The following is a 22,729-nucleotide window of genomic DNA, read 5'->3' as shown; positions in this document are numbered from 1 at the left end:
TTCTCTCTTTATTGAGAGGTGGAATTGGAGCTCCTCTCTATTCTCTCTTTATTGAGAGGTGGAATCGGAGCTCCTCTCTATTCTCTCTTTATTGAGAGGTGGAATTGGAGCTCCTCTCTATTCTCTCTTTATTGAGAGGTGGAATTGGAGCTCCTCTCTATTCTCTCTTTATTGAGAGGTGGAATTGGAGCTCCTCTCTATTCTCTCTTTATTGAGAGGTGGAATTGGAGCTCCTCTCTATTCTCTCTTTATTGAGAGGTGGAATTGGAGCTCCTCTATATTCTCTCTTTATTGAGAGGTGGAATTGGAGCTCCTCTCTATTCACTCTTTATTGAGAGGTGGAATTGGAGCTCCTCTCTATTCTCTCTTTATTGAGAGGTGGAATTGGAGCTCCTCTCTATTCTCTCTTTATTGAGAGGTGGAATTGGAGCTCCTCTCTATTCTCTCTTTATTGAGAGGTGGAATCGGAGCTCCTCTCTATTCTCTCTTTATTGAGAGGTGGAATTGGAGCTCCTCTATATTCTCTCTTTATTGAGAGGTGGAATTGGAGCTCCTCTCTATTCTCTCTTTATTGAGAGGTGGAATTGGAGCTCCTCTCTATTCTCTCTTTATTGAGAGGTGGAATTGGAGCTCCTCTCTATTCTCTCTTTATTGAGAGGTGGAATTGGAGCTCCTCTCTATTCTCTCTTTATTGAGAGGTGGAATTGGAGCTCCTCTCTATTCTCTCTTTATTGAGAGGTGGAATTGGAGCTCCTCTGTATTCTCTCTTTATTGAGAGGTGGAATTGGAGCTCCTCTCTATTCGCTCTTTTTTGAGAGGTGGAATAGGCTTTCCTCTCACTTCATTTCGTGCTCTTTTAAAAAGATATTTTACCGCTCAATTTCGCTAAAAATCTCAAAATGAGAGGATCGTGCCCATCAACGGGGACTATTAGATCGATCTGGGGAGAATGGAAAAATAATACAAATGACCTGCACGAAACACCGCCCACGGAGTGAATTATTACTTTTCGTTTCGAAGGAGGCCCCAACTTTCTAATTAATACTATTTAAAAATTTCTTTCATTTTTTAAATTCCATTCTGCTACTCTGTTCTTCCTCGATATAATTTCTTTTTGTTATCGTCGTTCTATTTTTGTAGTATGAAATAAACCGCTGTTTTTTCCTCAATCAAAAGGGACCGAGCCACGGAGATATTTACAAATTTGACAAAATAAATACTCAATTCGTTATACATCGCTTGACGTCTACGGTATTATTATACACGCATCGTTTGACTTAAATTTTGATTTATTTGATTCTATTTAATTTTAATTTTTCCATTTTTATTTATACACTTTTTATCCACTCAAAAAGTTACTTTATTCTAATTTGTGCATTACTATCCCGTCAAAATGTCTCGTTATTTTAATTTGCCCATTTTTATCCAATCAAAATGTGTCGTTATTTTCATTTACCCATTTTTATCCAATCTAAATGTGTCGTTTTGTTCATTTACCCCTTTTTATCCAATCAAAATGTGTCGTTATTTTCATTTACCCATTTTTATCCAATATAAATGTGTCGTTTTGTTCATTTACCCATTTCTATGCAATCAAAATGTGTCGCTATTTTCATTTACCCAGTTTTATCCAATCAAAAAGTGTCGTTATTTTCATTTACCCATTTTTATCCAATCAATGTGTCGTTATTTTCATTTACCCATTTTTATCCAATCAGATTGTGACTTTATTTGGCTTAACCCATTTCTGATTTTGATTTAAATATTTCATCCAAACAAAATGAAACTTTACATTGATTTAAATATTTAAATCCAATCAAAACGTTACTTCATTTCGTTTTTCAATTTAAACAATCAAAATATGATCTTAATTTAAATATTAAATCATTACTTCAATACATATTATATCCCGAATTTGTTTAAAAAATTTCAGAATATTAAATCAACAAGAAAATTATAAAATGTTAATTAAATAAAGCAACTTTGTAGAGCACTGGGATCTGGACCTATAAATATATTAATCTATACGGATTCCCGTATCAAAGTTATACATGAATTATCTAATGACTCGAGAAAATGTCAGATTTAAACAAACATCACGGATATTAGTTGCGCTTGTGGCCGAGAAAAATTTGCGCTAAATTTCTACTAGGAAATAGATTTTAAAATATTAATATTTCACACTAAATAAAAATCCACCGCCACTTGACACTACGAATCAAGATCGAATCAAATAAGAGCTAGCCTTTCACAAAGCTATCACATAAGATCGGCTAAAAGCAATTAAAATATCTTGAACTTGGGTTTTGAAACCATTTACATAACTCGTTGTGTAAAGTTCAATATTTTTTTAGGAAAAAATATTGAAAATTTGTCGGAAATTTTTTTAATTTCTAGTCACAGACACGCGCGCTTCGCCACCCAGGGCTCGAAGATGTAATTATTAAATGTTATTTGCCCATTAGCCGTTATACGATTTTGAGAAGCGAGCAGAACTCGAGAAATAAGGAAGAGTTTTCAGTAAAAATCCTCCAATTTGAAAAGTTATTTAACCTTTAGATTTTTTTAGAGACGCTTAAAATAGCGGCTATAATTGGGGGAGGGGGGCGATTGGTTACGGCTTTTATGGCACGTAAAAATACAAAATTCATCCACGCTTAAATAACCCGTGTTATAGAGATGAAATAAGAAAAATTCTTACAAAAAATTCAGCCACCAAAAAAAAATCCTGTTATCTGGTAATTGGCACGTGTGCCCTCTGAGCCTGTTTTCAAGCCGGGGAAGAGCGCAAAGAATCACAGCCGATATCCAAAATATACCGTACGACAGAGTGGCCATACAGGGTGATGCGGATCTACATCGACGCTCGAACAATTAATCATTTCTTTTTTTTTGAGTAAAATTCGTAAAATTTGATCCAAGATTTTAAATTGATATTTTTCAGCGATACGTTTAATAACTTAATGAAAGTTAATGAACCGAAGTTCAAAAGTCGCTTGATGACTTAGGCCTAAGGTGGTGCCTTGGGTATTAGCCTAGCTGATTATTATTATTATTATCAGCCCCCGCAATAGGAAGCATTAAAATCAAGGTTTTCTGATTTAAATCAGAGATTTTAAAACTTATGTTTTTTGTTAATTAATAACTGATTTAAATCGGCTATTATATATAAACGTATTTATGAAAATGTAGTCTCCATAGCAACGATAATTCAGAGCAATCTAAATTACAAGTATTAATTAAATGTAATTAGGGTTAAATTAAATTATGGTTTAATTAACGCTGTGAAGAAAAAGGGCCGTAAAACGTTGAAAAAAATTAAAATCCAATAAATTTTGTTTTAAATAAAATGTTTTTTTTGGCTTCTGGAATATTTGGTCAAGGTTGTTGAAAACATTTACAAGTGGTCCACATTGAGAAAAAAATTAATAGGTGAAAGAAATTCTATTAATTTTTATTTATTTAATACTATTTTCTTATTATTTATTGTACATTATATTTATCATTTTATATCATATATTTATAATTATTTATTGTATATTATATTTATCATTTTATATCATATATTTATAATTATTTATTGTATATTATATTTATCATTTTATATCATATATTAATAATTATTTATTGTACATTATATTTATCATTTTATATCATATATTAATAATTATTTATAGTACATTATATTTATCATTTTATATCATATATTAATAATTATTTATTGTACATTATATTTATCATTTTATATCATATATTAATAATTATTTATTGTACATTATATTTATCATTTTACATCATATATTAAGAATTATTTATTGTACATTATATTTATCATTTTATATCATATATTAATAATTATTTATTGTACATTATATTTATCATTTTATATCATTTATTAATAATTATTTATTGTACATTATATTTATCATTTTATATCATTTATTAATAATTATTTATTGTACATTATATTTATCATTTTATATCATATATATTAATTATTATTTACCATTATTATATATTATATTAATTATTATTTATCATTATTATATATTATATTAATTATTATTTATCATTATTACATATTATATTATGATTTATAATATTATATTTTATTTTATATGGCTCGTGTATAAAAATAATTTTCGCACCTGAAGATGACACGAGCGCGTGTCGAAACATGTCGTGCGTAAAAATAAAAACATTTTATTGTGTAATAGTAGTTTTTTCAAATAATTTCGCCTAATATTATATATATTAAACATTTACATAATTTATTTTACAATATATGTTAAGTATAATTAATGTATGGTATAATTACGATTAATTATAAATTTTTGAAAGCAACAGTTTAACTAGACAAAGGCACTTCGTAGAACTGAACATCCCCCTGTACGGACAAAATATGTCTTCTACGATTTTTATAAGTTCTTCGCGAGGAGTTAAAAAGGCAAATCAACCATGGATTTTTAAAGATGTTCCCCCTTTAGCAAGGACGACTTTTTTTTACGTAACTTGAAAAAAATCCCGGTAGGGGGGGTGTGAAATAGGGGCGCACAAAGAACAGCACCACCAGCGCAAAAAAGAAGAGCGTCACACCTCTAGTCACGTGACGCCAGCGATCACGGCAGCCCGTGAAGAAAACTTTTTGCCAGAGTGGTTCTTACGATGCGCCAAGCGCCGCGGTTCTAGGATACCAGTTTCTTTATCACCACTGGGCTCTTTTCGCGTCAAAATAAGTTTGCCGCTCCTTTACTTCACTTAAAAAAAACCTAGTTCTTCTAAAATGGTTAACAGTTTTATAAATCTCCGTGGTTAGTTTAAAATTCTATAAAAACGCCGCCAAGTAATAATACAATCGTCCGTCACTGACGCGAAAAAAGGTTCTTTAAAAAAAACGCGTTTTTTTTATTAAGAAGATATAGCTTGTTTCCGGTGTTCGAGCCAAGGCTTAAATGAAACGCGTTTGTTCGGGCGGTATATATACTGTATTTATTTATTTTGTGGCGTCGTTTTTTGATAAATTCGACGGTGTTTAATCTTGTTTGTGCTTCCGTTTTCCGTTCCGTTAAAAATAGTTCCCGTTGGATAGACATTTATATACCTGAAACTTTTTCGGTCGTGCACCTTAACCTTCTACTGCCAGTTTCGTGGTTTGGTTTTTTATTTGCAAGGAAAAGAGTAAGTGAATTCTTTTTAAGTTGCCTATTGGAGGTTTTGGGGATTATGAAATTGTTTCCCATCCATAAGTTCAAGTTACGTGACTTAGAAGTAACGTACCTTTTTTTCTTGTTTATCAACCCGCGCGTGGAAACGCGGTTCAATTCTTTAAAGCTCTCCGAATTTTGTAGCCTTTTTGCGTTTCGTGTTGTTGTTACAAACGCCTCAATTTAATTCCTTCAATAACAAATAAACGTTTGGACGTATTTGCCATATGAAAGTCCGTATTGATGGCGCGTTCGCATTTCTGCCATTTGAAGCAGCTAGGGTTTGATTTTTGACGTGTATTTATATTTAGGATGAATGACACCATTATCACCATATATATATACTACTTTAATGGTTAATTCAGCTCTTATCAGAAACTATGGATAACAGGAGTGAGTTTCGTTAAAAAAAAACCAAAGCGGTAGCAGACGATTTTTCAATTCAGAATAAACTCCCTTTAATATATGGTTGGTTTTGGTCTTACAAGCTTATTTTAACGGGTGGCCATTTATAACAGACCGAGGGCTATTTGTTTCCAGTTAATAAATGCTGGTAGCTTTATCCTGGTAGGTGAAAAGTAGGACTAAGAAGCCGCGTGCTTTGAAACTGAATTGTTGTTGCAGTTTTAGTGTGATTGAAGCTTATCCTCGAAGTTATGTAGCACCTTTTTGGATTTGAATTGGATTTTACGTTGAAATACATAATCTGAAAGAATGGGGTTTTAAAGAACTGACCTTTTCTCTTTTTCCCGACTGAAGCTCTCAAAACGTGTAAAAATAGTAACTTTAATCGATGCACTTGTTAAGCCTAACGCTAGAATGAATTAGACCTCAAAATATATTGATTAAATGTAAGTTTTGTATCCTTTTATTTACTTTTAAAACTAGTGATTGTGTTAAAGGGAATAGAACCTAAAGCGAAATATCGTCTGCTAACCACCGCTACTACTGGTTTTAACGTAACTAGCGCCAATGTGAAATTCGTTAATCCACCATAAATTTAGAAGTTCGTAATCCCCTTTTAGGATAATTCCTGCACTCGTAAATTATTAAATCACTATTAAATGAGATTAAAGTCAAAACTTACGCTTTGGGTGCATAAAGATTATATTGTGATTAAAAATAATTAATTTTTTAATCATGATTATTGGGACACCACATAATATTGTGATCTGCACTTTTGCTACCTAAAACATATATTTTGTATTGTTCTTAAAGAGAAATTGGTAGTTTCAAATCATGTGAGCTTTAGCTTTGTATAATATTCTGAAAAATTGTCAATCGATACCCAACTCTTTTAACAAAGTGATTAATAAACTAAATATTATAATATACGTTGAAGTTGTTAACCATGGTAATTAAATATATAAAAACTAAATAAAAAATCCGAAAGCTGGCTAATTTTTTAATAAATATGAAATTTAAACCATGAAGAATCCGAGAGTACATAAAGTAACCACAACGTTGGAAAGTACACTATTAAAAACTTGTATTTTTTAAATAAATAAATTGTGAATTTTAAAACCGTTTTAAGTCTCTTTTCATTTAGTTTTTCACAATGTGCTTCTCTTCACTTCTACGACAGTTGAAATTAAAAGTTTTTCCAACGTTGCGGGGTCTTTATGTACTCTAACGTATACACTAGTCGGAGAATTTCCACATGAATTATTTTTCGAGTTTTTATTTAGTTTTTATATAAACTAAATATTAAATTAATATTTTTTAAGTTTTATTATTTTTAATTCTTTTGTTCTGAATTGGCATTGGTACCGAAACTATTTTTATACATTTTTATAAATACATTGAAATATCAAAGCGATTTGATGATTTGATGAAAAATCAATTGATTGAAATAAAATGGACAACCTACCAACATGATTAACCCGCGTATCAGCGAATGAGAAGAACGATGAAGTCGTATTTGGTTGATAGGCGTTGAAGAGGCATGATTTTTCTCCGTACATGTCCACAGAAAGTTTTTATTTCTTCCGAAACACTCCTTTTCTTTAGAGACTCCACCTTTTTAAGAAAAGGCTTTTGCTGAAGATAGAAATCTGGCTTTCTTTATTCTTGTTGTTAGCCTTTAAAATAGACGCGCAGAAGAGAAATGAGGGCCAGCCTTTTATCAAGTTCAATGTACGGCCCAGGATCTCTCACTTTTTGCTCAGATCCGGCCAAATTTATACCGATGCTGCCCGTGTCTTTCAAAAATAAAGCTCCACTTTTTTCAACGTTGTCCGTGAAACATGCCTGGAACTCTAATAGCGACAAGCGTCCCTTTAGATTTCAATTTAATGTTACTTTTTCAATTTACTAAATGAATTGCCAAAATGTTTTTAAATTTATTTTAATAAGACTATTTAAATAGAGAAATAAAGCTGTCTAATAAAAATACTATAGAAGCTATAGCACGGTTAAAAACGTTTCTATAGAAATTCCAAAGCATATTTTACCATAGAACATCCTAGTATTGAAACTTTTCTATAAAAATTCAAGATAATTCCTTACCATTGAAATCCCTAATATTAGTACTTTTCTATAGATATTTTACAGAATCCTATACCCTAAAATGCTCTAATATTGCAACTTCTTTCATAGAAATTGCAAAGACTTCTTTAGTATTATTTATTTTCTAAAGAAATTTTGTAGAATCCTTTACCATATTATACAAAATTTTGTCTATAGAATTTTTACAAAAATCCTTCCCTATAAAACTCACAAATGCAAAAACTGTATCTATAGATATTTTAAAGAATGCTACACATACTTTATTAGGCGTCTATAGCCTTAGAGAAAATCACCCGAAAAGGCTTTTATAGATAATACCGTAGTTATTCTGAAAGGTATAATTGCTCTAAAGGTATCCTGAACAAATGTATTTAAAAATTACCCGTGCTAAAGGTATTCTATTATTATTTTATAGAATATATAGAAAGCAAGAAATATCTTTAGAGTATTTTATTTTTCTTAGAAATGTTTCTACGTAATATTTATGGAATTTTATCAAATAGATAAATACGAATATTAAAGGTAGTATAAAAACCATATTTTTGACCGAAAACCTAGTTACACATTTCTGTGACCAGGTTTAACAAACAGTTAACGTTAAAACATTTTTTATCGCGGGTTTAGCAGACGAATTTTTAATAGAGAATATGTGCATATGAACAAATAAATATTTCTATATTGAATCAACCTTATTTGGAATACTCGGTACCTTTTCCGATTAAGGAATATAGTTTTTTCTACTGAGATGACAAGTTGTTTCAAAATCGAAGACTTAAATTCTTCTTACAAGTTGTCTAAAACCGTAAAATATCTTTGGATCTACGTTCCGAGATTGGCCTCGAAAATATTTGACACTTTAGCGGAGTTTTATCGACATTTCCAGGGGGCTACCACGCCCATATCCACGGATAGAGGTCAAAAAGTTTGTCCAAAAACGTTCCCTTTTTGAGATAACTAACAGTCGCGTACTTTTTCAATTCCCACACTCTTATATAAATCACAAACGGAGTGAAAAGTGTTAAAAATTTTCCCTTTTAAAAGCCGAGAAGACGATTAGATTGCGGAAGGGAAAGGATAAAAACTTTACAACTTTCAGAAATACTTAAAAATTTTAAAGATGAAAACCAATGAAGTTTTTTTTTTGGATATATTTATTTTACCGTCCGTTTATCGCGAGTAAAGAGCATTTTTAGGTAGGAAGAAGTTGCTTTTTTCTTTCGATAACCGAAACGAGTTTTTCACCTTACTTTGGAGTGCCCGGCTTAAGTCGACTCTCGCCAAATCTGGCCAAACACTCGTAGAGCCCGCAAACGACCACCCTGGCCTATTTAGGTCTCCCTCATTATCTCACCCTCCACACAGGAAAGATAGTACTTGTCTCTGTCTTCCGAAATTTGGAGGGTTTTCCGTTTCTAGGTTATCTTCAACTTTTTATATATTATCTGTTTTTTTTTGTTTTAAAAGGAAAAAAACCAAGATGTATTTGTTCCAGTGATTAATGTTAGAAACGTAATGGCTTGTTATACCCCGTAATTTAGAGCCTTAAATAAAATGTTGTCGATTAAGTCGAAAATTGGGACCCCCATTTGCGGAACTATATAGTTATTTTTTGTTTGATATATAAAAAAACCTTATAACAATAATAATTTCCTCTGCAAAATCATTTTACACAGTTTTCGACTTGGATAGTTTCTCAAGTATATATAGAAGAAGAATAGAAACTGTATCGTTTCTTTGGCGTTACGAAATTAATAATATTTCAACCGGAAGTGATTAGTTCTAGATGAATTTCCTATTTTTATATCTATATTAATTAGTTTATTTTTGTCTGGAGTAAATATTTATTTCGGTTTTTGCTCATATTATGAATTATAAAAATAATATTTATTTCGCAAAGTTCTACACTAAGGCAAAGCCTATCCGTGGTAGCTACCAAGACTACGCAAACACCAATTAAAAATTAACTTTATAAATAAGATAAGGATTTTAAATTTACAAAATATTTACGTAAAAACAAGAGATTAGAAAATAAATTTAAAATAATTAAACAAAATGTTACGAAATAAAAGAACTTCAGCATTTTAAAGAAAGAAATATCGACACATTTTCAACTCCATCCACGATTTTTTGGAAGTTTATGATGGATTACGAGTACCGAAAAAAAAGTGTAATTTATTATCGTCACAACATTTTTCATTTCTTCCACTTTATTATTTATATTAAAAATTAATTATCTGTAAAAACGTAGATAAAAATGCCACTTTTTCCAACCTACGAAAGACAATAAATTTCTTGGCCGCTGATAAGGAAGTTTACCTTAGAAGTAAACTCGAGCGCCCCCCTTTGAAACAGAAAGAAAAGAATTATTAAGAGTAAAAAACACGTCGTCTGGGGGGGAATTGATTGATTAGAAGCTCGTGAACGCGAGATTTCTCAGTTTCATCCTTTCTTTTCTATTTTCCTCCTCATTGAAAAATCGTGTCAGGAAAATTCTGTCTAATATTGCACGAAAAAGCGTGATGATATTAATTTGAACCCGTGCCAGAAACTAAGGCTTTTCGGCTCTCGGCTTCTGCTATTTGGGACATGAGATACAAAAGCCTCTAGTGTTTTTTTTTCGCCTCAGACACATGATAATCGACGGCCAAATCTGAATGCTAGTAAGGGAATTAAAACTAGGTCAGATCAATTATATTGAGTTACCAAAAATGTAATTTTTTGTCATTATTTTTCCTTATTCCCTCGGGTGTCCTGCCCGGCCCGACAAGTGTCATATCACATCTTACGAGTGCGTTCAATATTTTTAATATATTGGGAATGGCTTGATCGTTTTGCGCACTAATCCTGAGAGATTTGTGTGTATTAAGATCATGTACCGTGTTGTCCGCCGTCGCCGCCGAATCTGACGTAACGCTCGTTTGTTTCAAACGTAATTATTATTTATCATTTGATAATTGCCGCCACAGAATCTGACATAACGCTACAACCATAAGGTTTAGAAAGGTCATCAATATGTCAATCGATAGACAAAATCAGATTCTCAATAGCCCAATATTCATATTGCCACTAGGGGGCCCACAAGTTTGTAATTTGCCTATTTAATGGTTTTATTAGTAGACCAACTTTTTTGAAAATTATATTTTTAGTTAGTATAAATCATTTCGGAACTACTTATTCGGTTGCATTAAGAAATTTTAATTTTAAGTGAGATTTCTGGCTAATTCGCGTGACCCAACATTCAACTTACGCACTATTGTGATATTTGAATTTCGTACCAATTGATACAGGTGCCATCTAACTCCAAAAACCGTTGGCATTTCACTACCTTATTTCCAAAATCAAGTAACTCGAAAAATTCGGTTTGTCTAAAAATTAATTTAAATTACCGTATTTGCGTTTCTCTACCTTATTTCTAAAACCAGGTAACTCAAAAAAATTCAATATCGATAAAATTAAGTATAAGATGATTGAAAATTGGTTCAAATTTAAATTTAATATTTAAAATATATTTAATACATCGGGAGATTGTGTGTATTTAAATGTCCATGACATCTTGTTATTTTAGCTTGGCTGGAGTTTTTAAATTATATAAAAATAAGAAATTAAGGCTACTCTTACTAGAGATTTAATTAAGATGCTGAAACGTGATTTCCTTAGTTTTATACGAATTACCAGGTAAAACGTCCTTGGTAATTAAATAACTTAAATATTTTTTTTAAGCGGAGACAAAATTTGCTTCATTATAGGAATGAAATGAATGCTTTTTTTGCGATAATTTGATAATAATTTCCGTTATAATATCGTCTGTATGAAAATAATCGTTTTGTTTGGCATATAAATTAACCTAGTTTTTCTGTCGTTAATCCCGACGTTTTTCGCGCCTTTCATAGTATAATTAATAATGAATTTTTAACTTCTTTTTTTATTTAATATTAATGTGTGTATATTTTTTATTTTTCGCGGTAAATTGGTAAATAACGCGTTACGATGTCCTTGTCAGGTGAACCATTTATCGCGCCTGTTTGGTACGATCTTCAACGGACCATCCCGACCGCCTACTTTATTTCATATATTACATAGATTGGCGGGTTTGATTGTATAGTTCGATGTTAGTGGGACTAATATCTGTAATTTATTCCAGAGGAAAATACGCTTTACGAAGTGTAAATTATGGAGAATTTCGGCTTGAATGCTCCCCACTACGAGTTTAAACTTTTCTGTCTCGAATGCCAACTGCTCGAGATTTATTGATATTCCACTTAAAAGGAATTTACCCCTTAAATGTCCGTAAGCTTAATTTGAATAGTAAAACTAAATAATAGCGACGTATTTTCAATCAATATTTTAAAACTCTATTGAGTCAAATATTTGGAAGTCGTGGACAAATTTAGTTTCTGCTCCTTTATAGCTTCGATACTTAACCTTAGAAGGTTTTTATTGGCTTACTACACCATTTCTGTAACGCAACAAGGGAGAGGGTTTCGTACTTAATATTTCTGGGAGAAGGAAGGGGTCAAAAGCGTATTTAAGGGGGTTTTGGGGCTCAAATCCCATGAATCAAAACCTTCATTAATTAATTAGTTGGTCTAACATCACCCAAAATTAAATCCTGGATACTTCCTTGAAATATATACATATATATTTATATCATAATTCTATATGGGATCCTAAATTTTCAATTATTTTGAATTACACTAGAAATTTAATACTTAGTTTTTCTCATTTATAATTCGTGACTGAAACGAGTCTAGGTGGCGTAACGGCGCTAGCTTCTCCGAGGTAGCGCCTAGGATCTAGCGTCTGCTACGGTCAAAGTCATAAGAAAGTTTTTTTCTAAAATAAACTTATAAAAATATAAGCAAACGATGTCAAGATTATATTAAAATAATTATTTATAAAGTCAAATTTATCAATAATGATGATGAAAAACTAATAGCGTCTGCTTTAAGTGCTACCCATAACTAAGTTTCAATGGTGAACCAAAGTGGGCGTAGCGATAGTTTTCGGTTGCGAATAGAATGATTACTTTCTAGAGGTAAAACAATGAAATAGTCTTAATTCGGAAAGTAATTTAATAATTTGAAGGTTGATGGTGCTATTGTAATTGGTGGCTTCAGATTATTTGTTGTAAATTTTTTCGGGGGGAGTCCAATTTCACGTGTTACGTAATCTGTTAACGGCTTCTTGATTACATGTTGAGCTGGATAACTTCTTAGATTTGGAATACTTAGCCCAGATGGTCTGGTTTCTGTCGTGAAAGGGACCAGTTGTATAAAGTAGCAGCTTTGGCCATGGCCGCTTTTTGGGTGATTTTACTCTTTTTGGGGGGTGAGCTAGGATGGCGTCATACTGTTACTATTCTGTTGTTGTGCTATGACTGTCCTCAAGTGGAAGCATCTATTTACGTAGGTGGATACAAGTGTGGCAACTAATGGACAATCCTGGAAGGCTATTCTGTAAATATCAAAAATGGAAATATTGGAAATATCGGAAAGGTTGGGACGTATCGGAAAGGTTGGGACGTATCGGAAAGGTTGGGACGTATCGGAAAGGTTGGGACGTATCGGAAAGGTTGGGACGTATCGGAAAGGTTGGGACGTATCGGAAAGGCTGGGACGTATCGGAAAGGTTGAGACGTATCGGAAAGGTTGAGACGTATCGGAAAGGTTGAGACGTATTGGAAAGGTTGGGACGTATCGGAAAGGTTGGGACGTATCGGAAAGGTTGAGACGTATCGGAAAGGTTGGGACGTATCGGAAAGGTTGGGACGTATCGGAAAGGTTGAGACGTATCGGAAAGGTTGAGACGTATCGGAAAGGTTGAGACGTATCGGAAAGGTTGAGACGTATTGGAAAGGTTGGGACGTATCGGAAAGGTTGGGACGTATCGGAAAGGTTGAGACGTATCGGAAAGGTTGAGACGTATTGGAAAGGTTGGGACGTATCGGAAAGGTTGGGACGTATCGGAAAGGTTGAGACGTATCGGAAAGGTTGAGACGTATTGGAAAGGTTGGGACGTATCGGAAAGGTTGGGACGTATCGGAAAGGTTGAGACGTATCGGAAAGGTTGAGACGTATCGGAAAGGTTGAGACGTATCGGAAAGGTTGGGACGTATCGGAAAGGTTGAGACGTATCGGAAAGGTTGGGACGTATCGGAAAGGTTGGGACGTATCGGAAAGGTTGAGACGTATCGGAAAGGTTGGGACGTATCGGAAAGGTTGGGACGTATCGGAAAGGTTGAGACGTATCGGAAAGGTTGAGACGTATCGGAAAGGTTGGGACGTATCGGAAAGGTTGGGACGTATCGGAAAGGTTGGGACGTATCGGAAAGGTTGAGACGTATCGGAAAGGTTGAGACGTATCGGAAAGGTTGAGATGTATCGCAAATGTTGAGATGAATCGGAAAATCCAAAAATACAAAAATAGAATATTAAACATCAGAAATATTTGGAAATATAAAATCTGGTGTCCGTTTTTTTCGAAGTGACAATATCCCCTCGAAATCATCGGTTCGACGGTTCGCTTGGAACGAAAAAAACCTTAGGAACCTTATAACAAAGATTCTATTTTTCCAATATCGGGGTCACTACAACGAATTGGAATCGTTTCTTAACGATATTATTCTCATTATATAATCGTTCCTCTATTTAAACGCAATCTCGGACATAAGCCCTATTATTACCACCTTAAAATAAACGCCGTTCATTAGACCCGTACATATTTTTAGTATAAAGTATGAGTTAATTTTTTGTTGGTTGGTTGGTCGGTTGAAAAAAGTGACAAAGGGCAGCCTCTATAATAAGTCCATTAATAAGCAAAGGCTAACGGCGTGAGAGGGAGAACGACGTGATATTCTCCGCTAATGCACTGGGAGGAGAGCAGAAACTGGCTATAAATAGGCCGTTGCTATTTTATCCCTGACTGGCGTTTACAAAACCGCGCCTCCATTGTCTCGCCGTTTTTAACGAGATAATAGCCAGGCCCCCGCATCAGCCTCGCTCATTGTCACTCTAACAGACCCCGCTCATAGAGCGCCGGAGGTCAAGGTAATTAAGGCGCTACTATTTATCCGCTTTAGGCCTTACCGAGAACGTATTTACGTTACTGAGAAAGTACGAGTTTATCTTCTTGGACCTAAGCTCGTCTCTCAAACGGAAACCCTTTCCAATTGTAGAACGCCATCTTGTATCGATCGTAAGAACGATTTCTTTAATCTTTCGACAAAATGTTTATAATTAGTTACGGGAAAGTGATATTTAAAGGGAATATAACCCGCAAAGGAATCTTTATGGAAGACCCTTCAATTTTTCAAATTTCCCCGTACAGTGGCGCCAAATATTACTAAAGCCAAAGGCAAGAGCGGCCTTAGCTGCAAACGTTGGTGTTCCATATCAAATACCTGAGGTTATATTCCTTTTAATCGCTGTAATTTAGGTCGTAGCAGCTTTAATCGAAGCCAAATTTAACCTTGGTATTCAATAAAAATAGCAAAATAGTTGATTGATTCAAAATTATTAGGTCTTGTTTTGAACAAAAACAAAGTTTCCAATAGTATACACCGGTCGATTCATACTTTCTCCGGTACCCAAATACGTACTGGTCCTAATGCTGTGGCATGTTTTTGCGTTGAGTAAGGACTGATCCAAGGGGATACTCAGTACCTCACATCGGAAGGATATATCCTAAGATATTTCCTTCAAATTTTCAAATCTGATAATATCTTACAAGTTTTCGAATCTGATATTATCTTACAAGTTTTCGAATCTGATAATATCTTACAAATTTTCGAATCTGATAATATCTTACAAGTTTTCGAATCCAATAATGTCTTACAAATTTTCGAATCTGATAATATCTTACAAATTTTCGAATGTTATTATAATATCTTACAAAATTTCAAATCTGATAATATCTTACAAATGTAAGGGGTTTTTCCCCGAGCTGTTCGGTTTCCCCTTCCATAAAAACTTGTTGAGGTTAGCGGTAATAGTTAGTTTAGGGAGCTGTTGGCTCACGTGGCATAAGGGCTTGCGACCACCCTCCTACGCATTGTAACCCGGCCACCTGAATTAATGTCTTTAAAAGTCGCTTGCTGACTTAGGCCTAAGGTGGTGTTTTGGGTATTAGCGTAGCTGATTTTAATTATTTATTTTATTAATTTTCGAATCTGATAATATATTAAAAATTTTCGAAACTGACAATTTTTTTACAAATATTCGAAACTGACAATTTTTTTTACAAATATTCGAATCGGATCACTTTTACAAATTATCAGTGGATTTAAAGTGGATTTATATTTAGAAGAAAATAACGTTAACCACTTTACTCGTGCTGAGCTTATTTTAGCGAAATTTCTCTTGGCAATTTCTGTCAACAATTGCATTCAATCATCTTTGTCGCAATAATAGCGCTCTCAAAGTCATCTCGGGCTACACAATTTGATTTTGAAACGCCACCCGAGAACGGTTCCACGCCCCAACGAAAACGTCAACCCATCCAAATGGCTACAATGAACCTGTTCTTATCGAGCAGTCACACGCGGAGAGAGAATAGCACCAATTCCCACCAAAGCGAGGATTCCTTCGCACGCACCAAAAAAATCGAGCCAAATCTGCATCATCTCGAAAGAAAATGTTACGGGTCGTGTATTGTGTGTAACGATTTGTGGGAGGGAAATGAGAGAGAAAAAGAAGGAAAATTCAGTTGGATTAAGTGATTAGGGGAATCCGGCAGGTACAACAAACCGCGTGGATTGTAGGAGGAAAAAGAGTCTTTCTCACGGAACCACACTTAATTTAGCACTCTGATGGCCGGAAGTGGGGAATTTCGATAGCAACGCCCTCTGTCGCCGACCCCCGCCGTTAATTAATTCGAAGACTCGCGAGCCGAGACGCCGGACTTATCTCCTTAGCGCCCCGGTTGAAAGGAGATTTATAGAAACTGACTGTTGGAATCGTTAACCGACTCTCGCTCTACGTGAATATGATCTCGCGAATTATATTGTAAATTATGATTTTGCGCCCGGGCTCCATTCTTGTCGATTAACGCGGACTCAAAGCCCGCCTATTCACTGCCATCTCTCGTTTGCTGGAATTACCAAGCTGGAAGAGATAAGCTTTATCAATGGTTATATATTCAAACGCCTTATCTGGCGTTCGGCTTGAATTTCAACGTCCATTCTTTATAGGCGCGCCCGTATGGTTTCTACGCCTTTCCAATATTTTCCATTTAATGTTTTCACATAAAATTTAGTCAACATGACGGAAGGTGGCGGTATAAACGGGGTAGACGCTATATTCAAAAATCGCCCGCAAACGCGCGCTACGATTTGTAACTTCCATATGTGTTTAACGTAAGTAGCGCCAGTTAAACTTGGTGGTGAAATTATTTTAAGCGAGCCACCGTTTAATATTCTCTTTAAGTTTAGGGAATTGCTTCTGATAAATCTGGTGGCAGATATCTGACTTTAGGTGATACGGAATAAATATAGAACTTTATACTACCTTTAACATTAACACGGCTCGTACAATCTTTGGGAAACATGAAAAATTAAGTAAATTGGACAAAATTGTGATGTTAATATCAAAGAACCTCCGATAAACATTTTATAATGATAAATAAAATATTTGATAATATATTTTATCTACATTATTAATGAAATAATTATTGTTTACTATAATAGAAAAATAACATGTTAATACGAAAATAGAATATTTGATAATATATTATTTGGTAACAAATTAACAGTTTGTTACGAACGAATAATCGCAACTTTTCCATCACTTCGCTTAATAATACTCATTATAAGGACTCCAGTGTTTCGCGGAACTCGACAAGTAGTCGTACAATGAAAATTACGAATCTCTCTCATTATCCGATTCAAAGGCACGAATGAATATATATTTTTAGAGCCGGTATTGTGACCTTCGCCAAGGTTATTACGTGGACAAGGGCGACGAGAGAGGTACAAAGACCCCGACACGACCAAAGTGTAATTTTATCGTGACGGTATACAATAGCGATTACTATCTATATGGTATAAAATTAATTAAGCGGGCAAATGGTTCCATCCGAAATCCACTTCGAAGACGAAACTATCCCACAGATATCACCGAGCCTGCTAATAAATTGATACGCGGGTCTTAGAGCGCGGGTTTAAAATCTTAATTAGAAGCCTCTATCTGCGAGGGAATTTAGAGCCATATCTTCCTCGATTTGTATCTAAGTACTAATCAGAGGCTTTAAAGACCCTTAATCAATTTTCAGTTGTTGAACAATTCATCCGTGGACGTTAAATTGCGATTTTACTCCCGCGGAACTAGCCAAATACCGTTAGTTTCCACATTACGAAGTTTTACGAGTTTTCTTACTCCCGTTTTCCGATCATTGCGCCTAAATGCTCTCTTCACCCCCGGAGGCTCGCGGAGCTTCGATTACGTTCGGACTAGTTCTAATTATAGATGGCGCTCGAATTTCCAAGACTTTTACACGATTTGCTTCGTCCAATTTTCGTTAATTATTACAGAGAAATTTCGGTCTTACAAATTGGGGAACTTTGGCTGTCCAAACCAATTATGGCATTTTAAATATATCGATCTGTGAGGAGTCAACGTTTACAAAACCGGCGACGTACGTTATGACGTAGGGGAAGTGAGTTTTCGCAATATGGGGGTCGAAAGTCAATTTTAATAATAATCAGCTAAGCTAATACCCAAGGCACCACCTTAGGCCTAAGTCATCAAGTGACTTTTAAAGCCATTAATTCAGGTGGCTCTGTTACAATGCGTAGGAGGGTGGTGGCAAGCCCTGCAAGCCACGCGAGCCAACAGCTCCCTACACTCACTATTACCGTTAACCTTTTACGGAAGGGGAAGCCCCTTAAACCAGCGAGGAGAGAACTTGCAAACTCAGTTGTTCCGAGTACCCAGTGCTACAAGCTGGGATCGAACCCGGCTCCTCTTTCTGCGAGGCGAAAGTGCTAACCACTACACCACCCCACTGACGTTCTGAACCGATCTATTAGAAATTCTTTTTCTTAAATATTTTGGGTGCAGCTATTTTATATGCCAGCCCCTTTTCTTGGTTTTCTTATCTTTAGAAAAATAAGTGTCCTTATATAAGCAAATTAATGAATTAAACATTAGTCACCTAATAAGAAAATTTCGTGCAAGATAATTAATAATCCCACTCACGACGTCAGCTAGAGGCAAACCAAAACATTAATCTACCTACTCGTATAAATTTGAATGACACACGCTGCGATTTTTCAATTTATTCCATTTATTTTTTAAATTCACGCGTCTAAAATGACAAAACCGTGATGGCACAATTTAAATTATGTGACGGCTTTGGAATAAAACCCCCTTGGATGCTTTTCCGTATTACAGAAAATGGAAATCATAAAGTATTATGTATTAAAAAAATACTTAATCTATTACAATTTAAGTTGATAACTATAAAAAAGGTGGGTAAATTTCAATATTTCACCTTCATTTTGCTCAATCAAATAGATCATTATAATTTATCAAATAAAATTTGGCGCTAAGCTTCGGAGGCACCTACCTACAACGACATCTACCGAGCCATCGATGAACTACACCAGAGCAACCACTCGCTTTATTTCGTTAAAATAAATTGCAAAAGAAATCGTCAAAATGCCAACTATCCCGTCCCTCAGCGGAGAGCGTATAATTGGTCCTCATTTCGCGCTATCTTGTGAATATAATTTCTCTAGTTTAGAAGGATCCTCCCTTTAAATGTCATTTTTTTTTTAAATTCACCTTTCAATGGTCTGTGGCCTTTCGTAAAAAGGAACGGATGGTTCGAGGCATGCTTATAAACCATTCATCACGACATGAATGCCAACGCGGGAAACCGTCGCCCTAAAATAAACGATGTTTTGATTTCTACGTTTTATTAATATTAAGAAGGTGAAAACCCTGTCACTTTTCAAAGTGGGGCCAAAAACTTCGTTGTGATACAAAATGAAAGTGAAAAAAAACGTTGACTCGAAGAAAATTCAAAGGCGCGCAAATAGAAAATGAATTATTATTATTTTTCTATTTGAATGGCGGAGGAGCATAGTGGTGGTGGAGCGCGGTTTTTAACCGGCCCTTAGAAGCGTGTCGAATTAGTTAAGAGGCGTTAGAATGTATTCCAAAGGAATTATATTTTTAAGGTTTTTTTTGCGGTGTGAGTAAGAATTAATAGGGGTTAGCAGAGAATATGTTTGTAGTACCTTATTCGCCTAGAGGCTACAGTCGCTGCATCTCATTCCGTGTTGACAAGATGACATTCTTGGTACGAAGCTACTAGTTTGGTTGTTTCTCGGCAGGGGACGCTTCGGTGATTATTATTCCGGGCGGTCAAGCGCGTATTCTCTGTTCTTATCGTGTTTGCGTGGCTCGAGAAACGCCCATTTCGTTGAATTGGCTGTCGGCCTGATTGCCAATGATGAGCAACATTGCTGCAGAGTCTGCAACTTTGTATTATTCTTTTTCTTTACTATATCGGTCCTTCAATGAGGTTGATGAAGTAAGATGACAGAATTGGTTCCAATTCAGTGTTTAGCCTAAATCGTTTCAATAAACAAGTGTCCTTTAGAGGAAGCAATTGGAAAAATTAAGTAGAAAATATTTTCAGAATTTTCTTCTATTGTTTTTTTTGTTTAATGGCAAGAGGAGCCGGATTCGATCCCAAATTGTGGCACTGGGTGAAAGCTCAGAGCTACTCCAGCGTTGAGTTTGCCACTGGTTAAAGGGGTTCTTACCCCTAGTTCTTGGGTTTCCCTTTTCTTAAAAACCTCGTTGAGGTTAAGAGCAGGGAACTGTCGGCTTGCATTGAATAAAAGGCTTGCCACCACCCTCCTATACGCATTGTAACCCGGCCACTGGAATTAATGGTATTAAAAGTCGCTTGATGACTTGGGCCTAAGATAGTGCCTTGGGTATTAGCCTAGCTGATAATTAGTCATCCTCTTTAGACATAATAAAAGATAACCTTTTAAATTTACATTTTGAAGATAATTAGATCTATCGAGGAATTTTCTCGTAATGGAGAGCAAAGTTTAAATTTCTATCTGTGGGCTGAGATATTCGGTATCTTCCCATTGCACCGAATCCCATTCGACCGAATTACCATTAGACCGAATTCCGCCAAGGTTTTAATTAGCCCAAAGGCGGGTTTTGTATTTTTCTAATCGACCGACGCAATATTCACAATTGAGCGACCGCAAAAAAAAATAGTTTTTCTTTCTATTCTTTTTGATTTTTTTATGGAAGCGTTTTAATATATTTTTAAGTCGGTTAGGTTAGGTTAGTTAAGTTAGAAGAAACCACCTATGGACTGTGAGAAGGATGATAAAATACGCGAAAAAGTAGATTAGTCCATAATTAAAAGGGATAATATAGCTAAATCCTAAACAAATTTGAAGAAATTAAAAAACTTACTACTAACTCGTACCCAATAGGTCTTCGAGCAAAAAACGCGAAACTCGGATCAAATAGATCTTCGAGTAATAAACTAAATTAAAATTAAATAAAATAGCCAGAAATTCCAACGGTAGACCGGTTTCGTTCTATTTGGAACTCATCAGTACCGTGCGGGAAATCTGGCTGGCGACTGTCAAATCTAAAGGAGAAACTAAGCCTAAACATTTAAAATTTCAAAACGCGTTGCATATAGCAACGGAAAGCCGAAAAGGGGGGAGTGTGGTGGAGAATAGAATATACGATAAGTTAAGTTAGAAGAAACCACCTATGGACTGTGAGAAGGATGATAAAATACGCGAAAAAGTAGATTAGTCCATAATTAAAAGGGATAATATAGCTAAATCCTAAACAAATTTGAAGAAATTAAAAAACTTACTACTAACTCGTACCCAATAGGTCTTCGAGCAAAAAACGCGAAACTCGGATCAAATAGATCTTCGAGTAATAAACTAAATTAAAATTAAATAAAATAGCCAGAAATTCCAACGGTAGACCGGTTTCGTTCTATTTGGAACTCATCAGTACCGTGCGGGAAATCTGGCTGGCGACTGTCAAATCTAAAGGAGAAACTAAGCCTAAACATTTAAAATTTCAAAACGCGTTGCATATAGCAACGGAAAGCCGAAAAGGGGGGAGTGTGGTGGAGAATAGAATATACGATAAGTTAAGTTAGAAGAAACCACCTATGGACTGTGAGAAGGATGATAAAATACGCGAAAAAGTAGATTAGTCCATAATTAAAAGGGATAATATAGCTAAATCCTAAACAAATTTGAAGAAATTAAAAAACTTACTACTAACTCGTACCCAATAGGTCTTAGGTTAGGTTAGGTTAGGTTAGGTTAGGTTAGGCTAGGCTAGGTTAGGTAACACTGCATGCTGTTCTGACAGATGCTGAAACGGATAAAACCGAATCCTAAATCCACCAAAGTGCGGCTTTTTCGGTCGAATGGGATTCGGCGCAATGGAACAGATTCAGATATTCAAGGTCAAAATTTATAACTAATAACGTGTATGGGAATCTACAACAGCGTGGAAAACAAATTAGTTACGTCAATCAGCACATGTGAGATATACACATAAATCTATAGAGATTTTCAAGAATACCTAAGAGCAAAAGTCTAGCAAGTAAAAAAAATAATTTAGTTTTATATTTATAATAGTTGCAATAATAGTCTAATTATTGAAATATACCAAAAAGAAGGTTCAAGCAAAACAAAATGAATTAAATAATGTCAAAACGCTTTGGTCCCATTCGTTCGAAAACGATTTAACATTGAGTCCCAATCGATCGAAAATACCCCAATTGTGCGGTTTACAGCCCAATTTTGCACGTTTATATTATTTTTTATAGTACATCAAATTTCGTTTTTATGAGACGTTTTTTAATTAGGTTGATAGTCTTATTGGAGGCAGTTAGCTAAAATGGAGAAAATAGCTCACAAAGGAGGGTTCGAATGAAGAAGTCGCGTTCGCCTTACTCGACGCAATTGCTAAAAACTTCACCATTCACATTAAAAAATGAAA

General features: G+C 34.7%; 1 protein-coding gene across 1 annotated transcript in view; it reads left to right on the top strand.

Moving 5' to 3' along the window:
• Positions 1-5,065: 5,065 nt before the first annotated feature.
• The window catches only part of LOC149942734 (uncharacterized), a 100,284-nt gene continuing 82,620 nt past the window's right edge, over positions 5,066-22,729 (top strand). Inside the window, exon 1 of the mRNA XM_090177264.1 lies at positions 5,066-5,178. The gene's annotated coding sequence lies outside the window, so the exon portion shown is untranslated. The remainder of the gene's footprint in view (positions 5,179-22,729) is intronic.

This window comes from Leiobunum rupestre, chromosome 6, assembly GCF_980474605.1.
Source record: "Leiobunum rupestre chromosome 6, qqLeiRupe1.1.hap1, whole genome shotgun sequence".
Classification (NCBI taxonomy): Eukaryota; Metazoa; Arthropoda; class Arachnida; order Opiliones; family Sclerosomatidae; genus Leiobunum; species Leiobunum rupestre.
Note: the sequence above shows the minus strand (reverse complement) of the source record. Positions and strands in the feature narration are given on the sequence as shown.